This window comes from Engystomops pustulosus, unplaced genomic scaffold (assembly GCF_040894005.1).
Source record: "Engystomops pustulosus unplaced genomic scaffold, aEngPut4.maternal MAT_SCAFFOLD_26, whole genome shotgun sequence".
Lineage (NCBI taxonomy): Eukaryota > Metazoa > Chordata > Amphibia > Anura > Leptodactylidae > Engystomops > Engystomops pustulosus.
The window spans coordinates 264,844-281,325 of record NW_027284962.1 but is presented as its reverse complement, the minus strand read 5'-3'; the positions used below and the strand labels follow the sequence as shown (position 1 = coordinate 281,325).

At 57.8% G+C, this 16,482-nt stretch overlaps 1 protein-coding gene across 2 annotated transcripts in view; it reads right to left on the bottom strand.

The window, feature by feature from the left end:
* The window catches only part of LOC140106868 (guanylate-binding protein 7-like), a 54,053-nt gene that overhangs the window by 36,094 nt on the left and 1,477 nt on the right, over positions 1 to 16,482 (bottom strand). The gene's annotated exons all lie outside the window — the stretch shown is intronic.

Genomic DNA, 16,482 nt, shown 5'->3' with positions numbered 1-16,482 from the left:
ACCTCTGCCCTGGGACCCCTGCTCTTCTCCCTCTACACCTCTGTCCTGGGACCCCTGTTCTTCTCCCTCTACACCTCTGTCCTGGGACCCCTGCTCCTCACCATCTACACCTCTGTCCTGGGACCCCTGCTCCTCACCCTCTACACCTCTGTCCTGGGACCCCTGTTCTTCTCCCTCTACACCTCTGTCCTGGGACCCCTTATCCTCACCCTCTACACCTCTGTCCTGGGACCCCTGCTCTTCTCCCTCTACACCTCTGTCCTGGGACCCCTGTTCTTCTCCCTCTACACCTCTGTCCTGGGACCCCTGCTCCTCACCATCTACACCTCTGTCCTGGGACCCCTACTCTTCTCCCTCTACACCTCTGTCCTGGGACCCCTGTTCTTCTCCCTCTACACCTCTGTCCTGGGACCCCTGCTCCTCAACCTCTACACCTCTGTCCTGGGACCCCTGCTCTTCTCCCTCTACACCTCTGTCCTGGGACCCCTGCTCCTCACCATCTACACCTCTGTCCTAGGACCCCTTCTCTTCTCCATCTACACCTCTGTCCTGGGACCCCTGCTCTTCTCCCTCTACACCTCTGTCCTGGGACCCCTACTCTTCTTTATCTAAACCTCTGTCCTAGGACCCCTGCTCTTCTCCCTCTACACATCTGTCCTGGGACCCCTGCTCTTCTCCATCTACACCTCTGTCCTGGGACCCCTACTATTCTCCATCTACACCTCTGTCCTGGGACCCCTGCTCTTCTCCCTCTACACCTCTGTCCTAGGACCCCTGCTCTTCTCCCTCTACACCTCTGTCCAGGGACCCCTGCTCTTCTCCATCTACACCTCTGTCCTGGGACCCCTGCTCTTCTCCCTCTACACCTCTGTCCTGGGACCCCTGCTCTTCTCCACCTACACCTCTGTCCTAGGACTCCTGCTCTTCTCCCTCTACACCTCTGTCCTGGGACCCCTGCTCTTCTCCCTCTACACCTCTGTCCTGGGACCCCTGCTCTTCTCCCTCTACACCTCTGTCCTGGGACCCCTGCTCTTCTCCCTCTACACCTCTGTCCTGGGACCCCTGCTCTTCTCCATCTACACCTCTGTCCTGGGACCCCTGCTCTTCTCCCTCTACACCTCTGTCCTGGGACCCCTGCTCCTCACCCTCTACACCTCTGTCCTGGGACCCCTGCTCTTCTCCATCTACACCTCTGTCCTGGGACCCCTGCTCTTCTCCCTCTACACCTCTGTCCTGGGACCCCTGCTCTTCTCCCTCTACACCTCTGTCCTGGGACCCCTGCTCTTCTCCATCTACACCTCTGTCCTGGGACCCCTGCTCTTCTCTATCTACACCTCTGGCCTTTGACCCCTACTCTTCTCCACCTACACCTCTGTCCTGGGACCCCTGTTCTTCTCCCTCTACACCTCTGTCCTGGGACCCCTGTTCTTCTCCCTCTACACCTCTGTCCTGGGACCCCTGCTCTTCTCTATCTACACCTCTGGCCTTTGACCCCTACTCTTCTCCACCTACACCTCTGTCCTGGGACCCCTGCTCTTCTCCCTCTACACCTCTGTCCTGGGACCCCTGTTCTTCTCCCTCTACACCTCTGTCCTGGGACCCCTGCTCCTCACCCTCTACACCTCTGTCCTGGGACCCCTGCTCTTCTCCATCTACACCTCTGTCCTGGGACCCCTGCTCTTCACCCTCTACACCTCTGTCCTGGGACCCCTGCTCTTCTCCCTCTACACCTCTGTCCAGGGACCCCTGCTCTTCACCATCTACACCTCTGTCCTGGGACCCCTGCTCCTCACCCTCTACACCTCTGTCCTGGGACCCCTACTCTTCTCCATCTACACCTCTGTCCTGGGACCCCTGCTCCTCACCCTCTACACCTCTGTCCTGGGACCCCTACTCTTCTCCATCTACACCTCTGTCCTGGGACCCCTGCTCTTCTCCATCTACACCTCTGTCCTGGGACCCCTGCTCTTCTCCATCTACACCTCTGTCCTGGGACCCCTGCTCTTCTCCATCTACACCTGTGTCCTGGGACTCCTGCTCTTCTCCATCTACACCTCTGTCCTGGGACCCCTGCTCTTCTCCCTCTACACCTCTGTCCTGGGACCCTTGCTCTTCTCCATCTACACCTCTGTCCTGGGACCCCTGCTCTTCTCCATCTACACCTCTGTCCTGGGACCCCTGCTCTTCACCCTCTACACCTCTGTCCTGGGACCCCTGCTCTTCTCCCTCTACACCTCTGTCCTAGGACCCCTGCTCTTCTCCCTCTACACCTCTGTCCTAGGACCCCTGCTCTTCTCCCTCTACACCTCTGTCCAGGGACCCCTGCTCTTCTCCATCTACACCTCTGTCCTGGGACCCCTGCTCTTCTCTATCTACACCTCTGTCCTGGGACCCCTGCTCTTCTCTATCTACACCTCTGTCCTGGGACCCCTGCTCTTCACCCTCTACACCTCTGTCCTTGGACCCCTGCTCTTCTCCACCTACACCTCTGTCCTAGGACTCCTGCTCTTCTCCCTCTACACCTCTGTCCTGGGACCCCTGCTCTTCTCCATCTACACCTATGTCCTGGGACCCCTGCTCTTCTCTATCTACACCTCTGGCCTTGGACCCCTACTCTTCTCCATCTATACCTCTGTCCTGGGACCCCTACTCTTCTCCACCTACACCTCTGTCCTGGGACCCCTGTTCTTCTCCCTCTACACCTCTGTCCTGGGACCCCTGTTCTTCTCCCTCTACACCTCTGGCCTTGGACCCCTACTCTTCTCCATCTACACCTCTGGCCTTGGACCCCTACTCTTCTCCATCTACACCTCTGGCCTTTGACCCCTACTCTTCTCCACCTACACCTCTGTCCTGGGACCCCTGCTCTTCACCCTCTACACCTCTGTCCTGGGACCCCTGCTCTTCACCCTCTACACCTCTGTCCTGGGACCCCTGCTCTTCTCCATCTACACCTCTGTCCTGGGACCCCTGCTCTTCTCTCTCTACATCTCTGTTCTGGGACCCCTGCTCTTCCCCCTCTACACCTCTGTCCTGGGACCCCCGCTCTTCTCCCTCTACACCTCTGTCCTGGGACCCCCGCTCTTCTCCCTCTACACCTCTGTCCTGGGACCCCTGTTCTTCTCCCTCTACACCTCTGTCCTGGGACCCCTGCTCTTCTCCCTCTACACCTCTGTCCTGGGACCCCTGCTCTTCTCCCTCTACACCTCTGTCCTGGGACCCCTGCTCTTCTCCATCTACACCTCTGTCCTGGGACCCCTGCTCTTCACCCTCTACACCTCTGGCCTGGGACCCCTGCTCTTCTCCATCTACACCTCTGTCCTGGGACCCCTGCTCTCCCCCTCTACACCTCTGTCCTGGGACCCCTGCTCTTCACCCTCTACACCTCTGTCCTGGGACCCCTGCTCTTCACCCTCTACACCTCTGTCCTGGGACCCCTGCTCTTCTCCATCTACACCTCTGTCCTGGGACCCCTGCTCTTCTCCCTCTACACCTCTGTCCTGGGACCCCTGCTCTTCTCCACCTACACCTCTGTCCTGGGACCCCTGCTGCTCACCCTCTACACCTCTGTCCTGGGACCCCTGCTCTTCTCCATCTACACCTCTGGCCTGGGACCCCTGCTCTTCACCCTCTACACCTCTGTCCTGGGACCCCTGCTCTTCACCATCTACACCTCTGGCCTGGGACCCCTGCTCTTCACCCTCTACACCTCTGTCCTGGGACCCCTGCTCTTCTCCATCTACACCTCTGTCCTGGGACCCCTGCTCTTCTCCCTCTACACCTCTGTCCTGGGACCCCTGCTCTTCACCATCTACACCTCTGGCCTGGGACCCCTGCTCTTCCCCCTCTACACCTCTGTCCTGGGACCCCTGCTCTTCACCATCTACACCTCTGGCCTGGGACCCCTGCTCTTCCCCCTCTACACCTCTGTCCTGGGGCCCCTGCTCTTCTCCATCTACACCTCTGTCCTGGGACCCCTGCTCTTCTCCCTCTACACCTCTGTCCTGGGACCCCTGCTCTTCACCATCTACACCTCTGGCCTGGGACCCCTGCTCTTCCCCCTCTACACCTCTGTCCTGGGGCCCCTGCTCTTCTCCCTCTACACCTCTGTCCTGGGACCCCTGCTCTTCACCATCTACACCTCTGTCCTGGGACCCCTGCTCCTCACCCTCTACACCTCTGTCCTGGGACCCCTGCTCTTCTCCATCTACACCTCTGGCCTTGGACCCCTACTCTTCTCCACCTACACCTCTGGCCTTGGACCCCTGCTCTTCTCCACCTACACCTCTGTCCTGGGACCCCTGCTCTTCTCCATCTACACCTCTGCCCTGGGACCCCTGCTCTTCTCCATCTACACCTCTGCCCTGGGACCCCTGCTCTTCTCCATCTACACCTCTGTCCTGGGACCCCTGCTCTTCTCCATCTACACCATTGTCCTGGGACACCTGCTCTTCTCCCTCTACACCTCTGTCCTGGGACCCCTGCTCCTCTCCATCTACACCTCTGTCCTGGGACCCCTGCTCTTCTCCATCTACACCTCTGTCCTGGGACCCCTGCTCTTCTCCATCTACACCTCTGTCCTGGGACCCCTGCTCTTCTCCATCTACACCTCTGTCCTGGGACCCCTGCTCCTCACCCTCTACACCTCTGTCCTGGGACCCCTACTTTTCTCCCTCTACACCTCTGTCCTGGGACCCCTGCTCTTCTCCATCTACACCTCTGTCCTGGGACCCCTGCTCTTCTCCATCTACACCTCTGGCCTGGTACCCCTGCTCCTCACCATCTACACCTCTGTCCTGGGACCCCTGCTCCTCACCCTCTACACCTCTGTCCTGGGACCCCTGTTCTTCTCCCTCTACACCTCTATCCTGGGACCCCTTATCCTCACCCTCTACACCTCTGTCCTGGGACCCCTACTCTTCTCCCTCTACACCTCTGTCCTGGAACCCCTGTTCTTCTCCCTCTACACCTCTGTCCTGGGACCCCTGCTCCTCACCATCTACACCTCTGTCCTGGGACCCCTACTCTTCTCCCTCTACACCTCTGTCCTGGGACCCCTGTTCTTCTCCCTCTACACCTCTGTCCTGGGACCCCTGCTCCTCAACCTCTACACCTCTGTCCTGGGACCCCTGCTCTTCTCCCTCTACACCTCTGTCCTGGGACCCCTGCTCCTCACCATCTACACCTCTGTCCTAGGACCCCTTCTCTTCTCCATCTACACCTCTGTCCTGGGACCCCTGCTCTTCTCCCTCTACACCTCTGTCCTGGGACCCCTACTCTTCTTTATCTACACCTCTGTCCTAGGACCCCTGCTCTTCTCCCTCTACACATCTGTCCTGGGACCCCTGCTCTTCTCCATCTACACCTCTGTCCTGGGACCCCTACTATTCTCCATCTACACCTCTGTCCTGGGACCCCTGCTCTTCTCCCTCTACACCTCTGTCCTAGGACCCCTGCTCTTCTCCCTCTACACCTCTGTCCAGGGACCCCTGCTCTTCTCCATCTACACCTCTGTCCTGGGACCCCTGCTCTTCTCCCTCTACACCTCTGTCCTGGGACCCCTGCTCTTCTCCCTCTACACCTCTGTCCTAGGACTCCTGCTCTTCTCCCTCTACACCTCTGTCCTGGGACCCCTGCTCTTCTCCCTCTACACCTCTGTCCTGGGACCCCTGCTCTTCTCCATCTACACCTCTGTCCTGGGACCCCTGCTCTTCTCTATCTACACCTCTGGCCTTTGACCCCTACTCTTCTCCACCTACACCTCTGTCCTGGGACCCCTGTTCTTCTCCCTCTACACCTCTGTCCTGGGACCCCTGTTCTTCTCCCTCTACACCTCTGTCCTGGGACCCCTGCTCTTCTCCATCTACACCTCTGTCCTGGGAGCCCTGCTCTTCTCCCTCTACACCTCTGTCCTGGGACCCCTGCTCTTCTCTATCTACACCTCTGGCCTTTGACCCCTACTCTTCTCCACCTACACCTCTGTCCTGGGACCCCAGCTCTTCTCCCTCTACACCTCTGTCCTGGGACCCCTGTTCTTCTCCCTCTACACCTCTGTCCTGGGACCCCTGTTCTTCTCCCTCTACACCTCTGTCCTGGGACCCCTGCTCCTCACCCTCTACACCTCTGTCCTGGGACCCCTGCTCTTCTCCATCTACACCTCTGTCCTGGGACCCCTGCTCCTCACCCTCTACACCTCTGTCCTGGGACCCCTACTCTTCTCCATCTACACCTCTGTCCTGGGACCCCTGCTCTTCTCCATCTACACCTCTGTCCTGGGACCCCTGCTCTTCTCCATCTACACCTCTGTCCTGGGACCCCTGCTCTTCTCCCTCTACACCTCTGTCCTGGGACCCTTGCTCTTCTCCATCTACACCTCTGTCCTGGGACCCCTGCTCTTCTCCATCTACACCTCTGTCCTGGGACCCCTGCTCTTCACCCTCTACACCTCTGTCCTGGGACCCCTGCTCTTCTCCCTCTACACCTCTGTCCTAGGACCCCTGCTCTTCTCCCTCTACACCTCTGTCCTAGGACCCCTGCTCTTCTCCCTCTACACCTCTGTCCAGGGACCCCTGCTCTTCTCCATCTACACCTCTGTCCTGGGACCCCTGCTCTTCTCTATCTACACCTCTGTCCTGGGACCCCTGCTCTTCTCTATCTACACCTCTGTCCTGGGACCCCTGCTCTTCACCCTCTACACCTCTGTCCTGGGACCCCTGCTCTTCTCCACCTACACCTCTGTCCTGGGACCCCTGCTCTTCTCCCTCTACACCTCTGTCCTGGGACCCCTGCTCTTCACCCTCTACACCTCTGTCCTGGGACCCCTGCTCTTCTCCACCTACACCTCTGTCCTGGGACCCCTGCTCTTCTCCCTCTACACCTCTGTCCTGGGACCCCTGCTCTTCACCCTCTACACCTCTGTCCTGGGACCCCTGCTCTTCTCCCTCTACACCTCTGTCCTGGGACCCCTGCTCTTCTCCCTCTACACCTCTGTCCTGGGACCCCTGCTCCTCACCATCTACACCTCTGTCCTGGGACCCCTGCTCCTCACCCTCTACACCTCTGTCCTGGGACCCCTGTTCTTCTCCCTCTACACCTCTGTCCTGGGACCCCTGCTCTTCACCCTCTACACCTCTGTCCTGGGACCCCTGCTCTTCTCCCTCTACACCTCTGTCCTGGGACCCCTGCTCTTCTCCATCTACACCTCTGTCCTGGGACCCCTGCTCCTCACCATCTACACCTCTGTCCTGGGACCCCTGCTCTTCACCCTCTACACCTCTGTCCTGGGACCCCTGCTCTTCTCCCTCTACACCTCTGGCCTTGGACCCCTACTCTTCTCCATCTACACCTCTGTCCTGGGACCCCTGATCTCCCCCTATACACCTCTGTCCTGGGACCCCTACTCTTCACCATCTACACCTCTGTCCTGGGACCCCTGCTCCTCACCCTCTACACCTCTGTCCTGGGACCCCTGCTCTTCTCCATCTACACCTCTGTCCTGGGACCCCTGCTCTTCTCCCTCTACACCTCTGTCCTAGTACCCCTGCTCTTCTCCCTCTACACCTCTGTCCTGGGACCCCTGCTCTTCTCCCTCTACACCTCTGTCCTGGGACCCCTGCTCTTCTCCCTCTACACCTCTGTCCTGGGACCCCTGCTCTTCTCCATCTACACCTCTGTCCTGGGACCCCTGCTCTTCTCCCTCTACACCTCTGTCCTGGGGCCCCTGCTCTTCTCCCTCTACACCTCTGTCCTGGGACCCCTGCTCTTCTCCATCTACACCTCTGTCCTGGGACCCCTGCTCTTCTCCCTCTACACCTCTGTCCTGGGGCCCCTGCTCTTCTCCCTCTACACCTCTGTCCTGGGACCCCTGCTCTTCACCATCTACACCTCTGTCCTGGGACCCCTGCTCCTCACCCTCTACACCTCTGTCCTGGGACCCCTGCTCCTCACCCTCTACACCTCTGTCCTGGGACCCCTGCTCTTCTCCATCTACACCTCTGTCCTGGGACCCCTGCTCTTCTCCCTCTACACCTCTGTCCTGGGACCCCTGCTCTTCTCCATCTACACCTCTGTCCTGGGACCCCTGCTCTTCTCCCTCTACACCTCTGTCCTGGGACCCCTCCTCTTCTCCCTCTACACCTCTGTCCTGGGACCCCTGCTCTTCTCCATCTACACCTCTGTCCTGGGACCCCTGCTCTTCTCCCTCTACACCTCTGTCCTGGGACCCCTGCTCTTCTCCATCTACACCTCTGTCCTGGGACCCCTGCTCTTCTCCCTCTACACCTCTGTCCTGGGACCCCTGCTCTTCACCCTCTACACCTCTGTCCTGGGACCCCTGCTCTTCCCCCTCTACACCTCTGTCCTGGGACCCCTGCTCTTCACCCTCTACACCTCTGTCCTGGGACCCCTGCTCTTCTCCCTCTACACCTCTGTCCTGGGGCCCCTGCTCTTCTCCCTCTACACCTCTGTCCTGGGACCCCTGCTCTTCTCCATCTACACCTCTGTCCTGGGACCCCTGCTCTTCACCATCTACACCTCTGTCCTGGGACCCCTGCTCCTCACCCTCTACACCTCTGTCCTGGGACCCCTGCTCTTCTCCCTATACACCTCTGTCCTGGGACCCCTGCTCTTCCCCCTCTACACCTCTGTCCTGGGACCCCTGCTCTTCACCCTCTACACCTCTGTCCTGGGACCCCTGCTCTTCTCCCTCTACACCTCTGTCCTGGGACCCCTGCTCTTCTCCCTCTACACCTCTGTCCTGGGACCCCTGCTCTTCTCCCTCTACACCTCTGTTCTGGGATCCCTGCTCTTCTCCATCTACACCTCTGTCCTGGGACCCCTGCTCCTCTCCCTCTACACCTCTGTCCTGGGACCCCTGCTCTTCTCCCTCTACACCTCTGTCCTGGGACCCCTGCTCTTCTCCCTCTACACCTCTGTCCTGGGACCCCTGCTCTTCTCCATCTACACCTCTGTCCTGGGACCCCTGCTCTTCCCCCTCTACACCTCTGTCCCGGGACCCCTGCTCTTCTCCCCCTACACCTCTGTCCTGGGACCTCTGCTCTTCTCCCTCTACACCTCTGTCCTGGGACCCCTGCTCTTCACCCTCTACACCTCTGTCCTGGGACCCTTGCTCTTCTCCCTCTACACCTCTGTCCTGGGACCCCTGCTCTTCTCCATCTACACCTCTGTCCTGGGACCCCTGCTCTTCACCCTCTACACCTCTGTCCTGGGACCCCTGCTCTTCTCCCCCTACACCTCTGTCCTGGGACCCCTGCTCTTCTCCATCTACACCTCTGTCCTGGGACCCCTGCTCTTCTCCATCTACACCTCTGTCCTGGGACCCCTGCTCTTCTCCATCTACACCTCTGTCCTGGGACCCCTACTCTTCTCCCTCTACACCTCTGTCCTGGGACCCCTGCTCTTCTCCCTCTACACCTCTGTCCTGGGACCCCTGCTCTTCTCCATCTACACCTCTGTCCTGGGACCCCTGCTCCTCACCCTCTACACCTCTGTCCTGGGACCCCTGCTCTTCTCCATCTACACCTCTGTCCTGGGACCCCTGCTCTTCACCCTCTACACCTCTGTCCTGGGACCCCTGCTCTTCACCCTCTACACCTCTGTCCTTGAACCCCTGCTCCTCACCCTCTACACCTCTGTCCTGGGACCCCTGCTCTTCACCCTCTACACCTCTGTCCTGGGACCCCTGCTCTTCTCCATCTACACCTCTGTCCTGGGACCCCTGCTCTTCTCCATCTACACCCCTGGGACCCCTGCTCTTCTCCCTCTACACCTCTATCCTAGGACCCCTGCTCTTCTCCATCTACACCTCTGTCCTGGGACCCCTGCTCTTCTCCATCTACACCTCTGTCCTGGGACCCCTGCTCTTCTCCCTCTACACCTCTGTCCTGGGACCCCTGCTCTTCTCCATCTACACCTCTGTCCTGGGACTCCTGCTCTTCTCCATCTACACCTCTGTCCTGGGACCCCTGCTCTTCACCCTCTACACCTCTGTCCTAGGACCCCTGCTCTTCTCCCTCTACACCTCTGTCCTGGGACCCCTGCTCTTCTCCATCTACACCTCTGTCCTGGGACCCCTGCTCCTCACCCTCTACACCTCTTTCCTGGGACCCCTGCTCTCCTCCATCTACACCTCTGTCCTGGGACCCCTGCTCCTCACCCTCTACACCTCTGTCCTGGGACCCCTGCTCTTCTCCCTCTACACCTCTGTCCTGGGACCCCTGCTCTTCTCCATCTACACCTCTGTCCTGGGACCCCTGCTCTTCTCCATCTATATCTCTGTCCTGGGACCCCTGCTCTTCCCCATCTACACCTCTGTCCTAGGACCCCTGCTCTTCTCCATCTACACCTCTGTCCTGGGACCCCTGCTCTTCCCCATCTACACCTCTGTCCTAGGACCCCTGCTCTTCTCCATCTACACCTCTGTCCTGGGACCCCTGCTCTTCTCACTCTACACCTCTGTCCTGGGACCCCTGCTCTTCACCATCTACACCTCTGTCCTGGGACCCCTGCTCTTCTCACTCTACACCTCTGTCCTGGGACCCCTGCTCTTCTCCCTCTACACCTCTGTCCTGGGACCCCTGCTCTTCACCCTCTACACCTTTGTCCTGGGACCCCTGCTCTTCTCCATCTACACCTCGGTCCTGGGACCCCTGCTCTTCTCCATCTACACCTCTGTCCTGGGACCCCTGCTCTTCACCCTCTACACCTCTGTCCTGGGACCCCTGCTCTTCACCCTCTACACCTCTGTCCTGGGACCCCTGCTCTTCCCCATCTACACCTCTGTCCTGGGACCCCTGCTCTTCACCCTCTACACCTCTGTCCTGGGACCCCTGCTCTTCTCTATCTACACCTCTGTCCTGGGACCCCTGCTCTTCTCCATCTACACCTCGGTCCTGGGACCCCTGCTCTTCTCCATCTACACCTCTGTCCTGGGACCCCTGCTCTTCACCCTCTACACCTCTGTCCTGGGACCCCTGCTCTTCACCCTCTACACCTCTGTCCTGGGACCCCTGCTCTTCACCCTCTACACCTCTGTCCTGGGACCCCTGCTCTTCTCCCTCTACACCTCTGTCCTGGGACCCCTGCTCTTCACCCTCTACACCTCTGTCCTGGGACCCCTGCTCTTCCCCATCTACACCTCTGTCCTGGGACCCCTGCTCTTCACCCTCTACACCTCTGTCCTGTGACCCCTGCTCTTCTCCCTCTACACCTCTGTCCTGGGACCCCTGCTCTTCCCCCTCTACACCTCTGTCCTGGGACCCCTGCTCTTCTCCCTCTACACCTCTGTCCTGGGACCCCTGCTCTTCTCCATCTACACCTCTGTCCTGGGACCCCTGCTCTTCTCCCTCTACACCTCTGTCCTGGGACCCCTGCTCTTCTCCATCTACACCTCTGTCCTGGGACCCCTGCTCTTCTCCATCTACACCTCTGTCCTGGGACCCCTGCTCTTCACCCTCTACACCTCTGTCCTAGGACCCCTGCTCTTCCCCATCTACACCTCTGTCCTGGGACCCCTGCTCTTCTCACTCTACACCTCTGTCCTGGGACCCCTGCTCTTCCCCATCTACACCTCTGTCCTAGGACCCCTGCTCTTCTCCATCTACACCTCTGTCCTAGGACCCCTACTCTTCTCCATCTACACCTCTGTCCTGGGACCCCTGCTCTTCTCCCTCTACACCTCTGTCCTGGGACCCCTGCTCTTCTCCATCTACACCTCTGTCCTGGGACCCCTGCTCTTCTCCATCTACACCTCTGTCCTGGGACCCCTGCTCTTCTCCATCTACACCTCTGTCCTGGGACCCCTGCTCTTCTCCATCTACACCTCTGTCCTGGGACCCCTGCTCTTCTCCATCTACACCTCTGTCCTGGGACCCCTGCTCTTCTCCATCTACACCTCTGTCCTGGGACCCCTGCTCTTCCCCATCTACACCTCTGTCCTGGGACCCCCGCTCTTCTCCCTCTACACCTCTGTCCTGGGACCCCTGCTCTTCTCCCTCTACACCTCTGTCCTGGGACCCCTGCTCTTCACCCTCTACACCTCTGTCCTGGGACCCCTGCTCTTCTCCATCTACACCTCTGTCCTGGGACCCCTGCTCTTCTCCAACTACACCTCTGTCCTGGGACCCCTGCTCTTCACCCTCTACACCTCTGTCCTGGGACCCCTGCTCTTCTCCCTCTACACCTCTGTCCTGGGACCCCTGCTCTTCTCCCTCTACACCTCTGTCCTGGGACCCCTGCTCTTCTCCCTCTACACCTCTGTCCTGGGACCCCTGCTCTTCTCCATCTACACCTCTGTCCTGGGACCCCTGCTCTTCACCCTCTACACCTCTGTCCTGGGACCCCTGCTCTTCACCCTCTACACCTCTGTCCTGGGACCCCTGCTCTTCTCCCTCTACACCTCTGTCCTGGGACCCCTGCTCTTCTCCCTCTACACCTCTGTCCTGGGACCCCTGCTCTTCTCCATCTACACCTCTGTCCTGGGACCCCTGCTCTTCTCCCTCTACACCTCCGTCTTCCACAGAAATTATACTATACATTATACTATGTTTTCGGGTGGGACAATGATGGTGGATCCTGAAAAAGGGAGCCCAAAAGTTGGGAGGTCCGGGGGCATGGGGCTCCTGCTGCTTAATGACCTGTCGCCTGCCCTGACCTTTGGCCTGACCCGTTTATGCTTGTTACATATTAGAATCACCAGTTATACAGATTTGGGATTTGGATTCGGTCCCTTTAACGGTCTAAAGTATCATCTGATTAGAAATCTCTTGCTGGATGGAAACATGAAATCCCTGCATTGCTGAAAGGGCTTCAGTGTGAGATCAGCGTTTCCGGGGGAGTGTGTGGGGGTGGGGGGGGGGTGCTGGATGGGAAACGCAGTGATTTCCAGGAAACAGTTGGTGCTTTCAATTTCATTCTACATAATCTGCGTTCATGTAAAAAGTGACATCATCATAAAGACGGCGCCAACTTATGTGCCGTCTATTGATTAACCCTTTAAAACACTGGGGCACATTTACTTACCTGTCCGCAGAGGTCACAGAAAGTGCATTGTCCGTGTATAATGCGCTGTACGGGGAGTCACTAAGATCCTGCGCCCGATATCCTGCATGTGTCACTTCCCCGCTCAGGTCCCTGGAGTTCACCTTCTTCTTCCTGGTGCATGTAAGTGCATTGTCCGTGTATAATGCGCTGTGCGGGGAGTCACTAAGATCCTGCACCCGATATCCTGCATGTGTCACTTCCCCGCTCAGGTCCCTGGAGTTCACCTTCTTCTTCCTGGTGCATGTAAGTGCATTGTCCGTGTATAATGCGCTGTGCGGGGAGTCACTAAGATCCTGCACCCGATATCCTGCATGTGTCACTTCCCCGCTCAGGTCCCTGGAGTTCACCTTCTTCTTCCTGGTGCATGTAAGTGCATTGTCCGTGTATAATGTGCTGTGCGGGGAGTCACTAAGATCCTGCACCCGATATCCTGCATGTGTCGCTTCCCCGCTCAGGTCCCTGGAGTTCACCTTCTTCTTCCTGGTGCATGTAAGTGCATTGTCCGTGTATAATGCGCTGTGCGGGGAGTCACCAAGATCCTGCGTCCGATATCCTGCATGTGTCACTTCGCCGCTCAGGTCCCTGGAGTTCACCTTCTTCTTCCTGGTGCATGTAAGTGCATTGTCCGTGTATAATGCGCTGTGCAGGGAGTCACTAAGATCCTGCGTCCAATATCCTGCATGTGTCACTTCCCCGCTCAGGTCTCAGGAGTTCACCTTCTTCTTCCTGTTGCATGTAAGTGCATTGTCTGTGTATAATGCGCTGTGCGGGGAGTCACTAAGATCCTGCGTCCGATATCCTGCATGTGACGCTTCCCCGCTCAGGTCCCCGGAGTTCACCTTCTTCTTCCTGGTGCATGTAAGTGCATTGTCCGTGTATAATGCGCTGTGCGGGGAGTCACTAAGATCCTGCACCCGATATCCTGCATGTATCACTTCCCCGCTCAGGTCCCCGGAGATCACCTTCTTCTTCCTGGTGCATGTAAGTGCATTGTCCGTGTATAATGCGCTGTGCGGGGAGTCACTAAGATCCTGCACCCGATATCCTGCATGTGTCACTTCCCCGCTCAGGTCCCCGGAGTTCACCTTCTTCTTCCTGGTGCATGTAAGTGCATTGTCCGTGTATAATGTGCTGTGCGGGGAGTCACTAAGATCCTGCACCCGATATCCTGCATGTGTCGCTTCCCCGCTCAGGTCCCCGGAGTTCACCTTCTTCTTCCTGGTGCATGTAAGTGCATTGTCCGTGTATAATGCGCTGTGCGGGGAGTCACCAAGATCCTGCGTCCGATATCCTGCATGTGTCACTTCGCCGCTCAGGTCCCTGGAGTTCACCTTCTTCTTCCTGGTGCATGTAAGTGCATTGTCCGTGTATAATGCGCTGTGCAGGGAGTCACTAAGATCCTGCGTCCAATATCCTGCATGTGTCACTTCCCCGCTCAGGTCTCAGGAGTTCACCTTCTTCTTCCTGTTGCATGTAAGTGCATTGTCTGTGTATAATGCGCTGTGCGGGGAGTCACTAAGATCCTGCGTCCGATATCCTGCATGTGACGCTTCCCCGCTCAGGTCCCCGGAGTTCACCTTCTTCTTCCTGGTGCATGTAAGTGCATTGTCCGTGTATAATGCGCTGTGCGGGGAGTCACTAAGATCCTGCACCCGATATCCTGCATGTATCACTTCCCCGCTCAGGTCCCCGGAGATCACCTTCTTCTTCCTGGTGCATGTAAGTGCATTGTCCGTGTATAATGCGCTGTGCGGGGAGTCACTAAGATCCTGCACCCGATATCCTGCATGTGTCACTTCCCCGCTCAGGTCCCCGGAGTTCACCTTCTTCTTCCTGGTGCATGTAAGTGCATTGTCCGTGTATAATGTGCTGTGCGGGGAGTCACTAAGATCCTGCACCCGATATCCTGCATGTGTCACTTCCCCGCTCAGGTCCCCGGAGTTCACCTTCTTCTTCCTGGTGCATGTAAGTGCAAAGACCTTAGTGAATCCTGGCCGGACCCGAATCAGCATCGGAGAACCCAACGCTGGATCGCGACTGGACCGGGTAAGAAAATGTGCCCCAATGGACTGGTCCAGGACCCATCTAGAGGGACCGCACTGGACCTGCACATGTGGCCATATTTCACTTTGCAGACAATACGACACGTTGACTTCTCCCCACCCATTGGATGGGGCACGTTGTACCAGGAGGCAGAATGTGACTGACATGTCCACACGTCTCCCCATACTGAAGGATGAGGCCTGAGCTCGTCCTCTGTGCCTTGCAGGTGCTGTCCACGGCCCGTGTGCTGTCAGAGCGCGTATTCAGCACCGCCAGAGGTGTCACCACTGACAAGAGGATCCGCCTCTCTACAACCAACGTGGACAACCCAACATTTATTAAGATACAAAGCGTCGATATCACCCAACGTGGTTCCGCATTCCCGGAACATCTACTACCAATTTTTCAACTTAAAATTTGGGGAAATTTGCAAATATGTTTTCCAAGGTGAGAAATGGAAACGCCTCCTTTTGCTACCTTGTAAGGCCGCCCCCTTTACACCAATCACGACCTACAAGAAGCCTAATAACATGATGTGGGATTAAGCCAAACTAGTAGATCTATTCCCTACACTGTACTGAAGAGATGCAACCAGGTCGAAACATTGGGGGTCAGTTACTAAGGGCCCGATTCGCGGTTTCCCGACGTGTTACCCGAATATTTCCGATTTGCGCTGATTGTACCTGAATTGCCCCGGGATTTTGGCGCACGCGATCGGATTGTGGCGCATCGGCGCTGGCATGCGCGCGGCGGAAATCGGGGGGCGTGGCCAAACAAAAACCTGACGTATTCGGAAAAACCACCGCATTTAAAAACCGAAAATGTGTCGCTTGGGAAGCGCTCACCTTCACCTGGTCCAGCTGGGTGAATTCCAGTGCGTTCCGATGCTTTTCAGCGCAGCAGCGCCACCTGGTGGACGGCGGAGGAACAACTTTCATAAATCCCGTCCGGAACCGAATCCTGTGCAGAGAACGCGCCGCTGGATCGCGAATGGGCCGGGCAAGTAAATCTGCCCCATTGTACATCGCAGTCTACAGCTGGGAGTCTGATCTTTCTGGATTCTTGTAGGCCATGCTTGGAGCTGCCTTACAAAGTAGAAAAAGGAGGCGGGGTTATCCATTTATCACCTCAGAAAACATATTTGCATATTTCCCAGAATCCCCTAGTGGAGCATCAATGGCTATAAGTCTCCACACGCGGCCGGAATTCTCCATAAGGAAAATTGTTACCAAACCCGTACCAAATTTTTTTCGCGAGAGCGCCCGGGCACTAGGAGGCGAGAGCGCCTGGCAATAGGGTGCAAGGAGACAAGAGCGCCCGGTGACTGGGTATAAGGACTTGAGACCGTCCTATCACATGTTATGGCTCATACGTGGTACA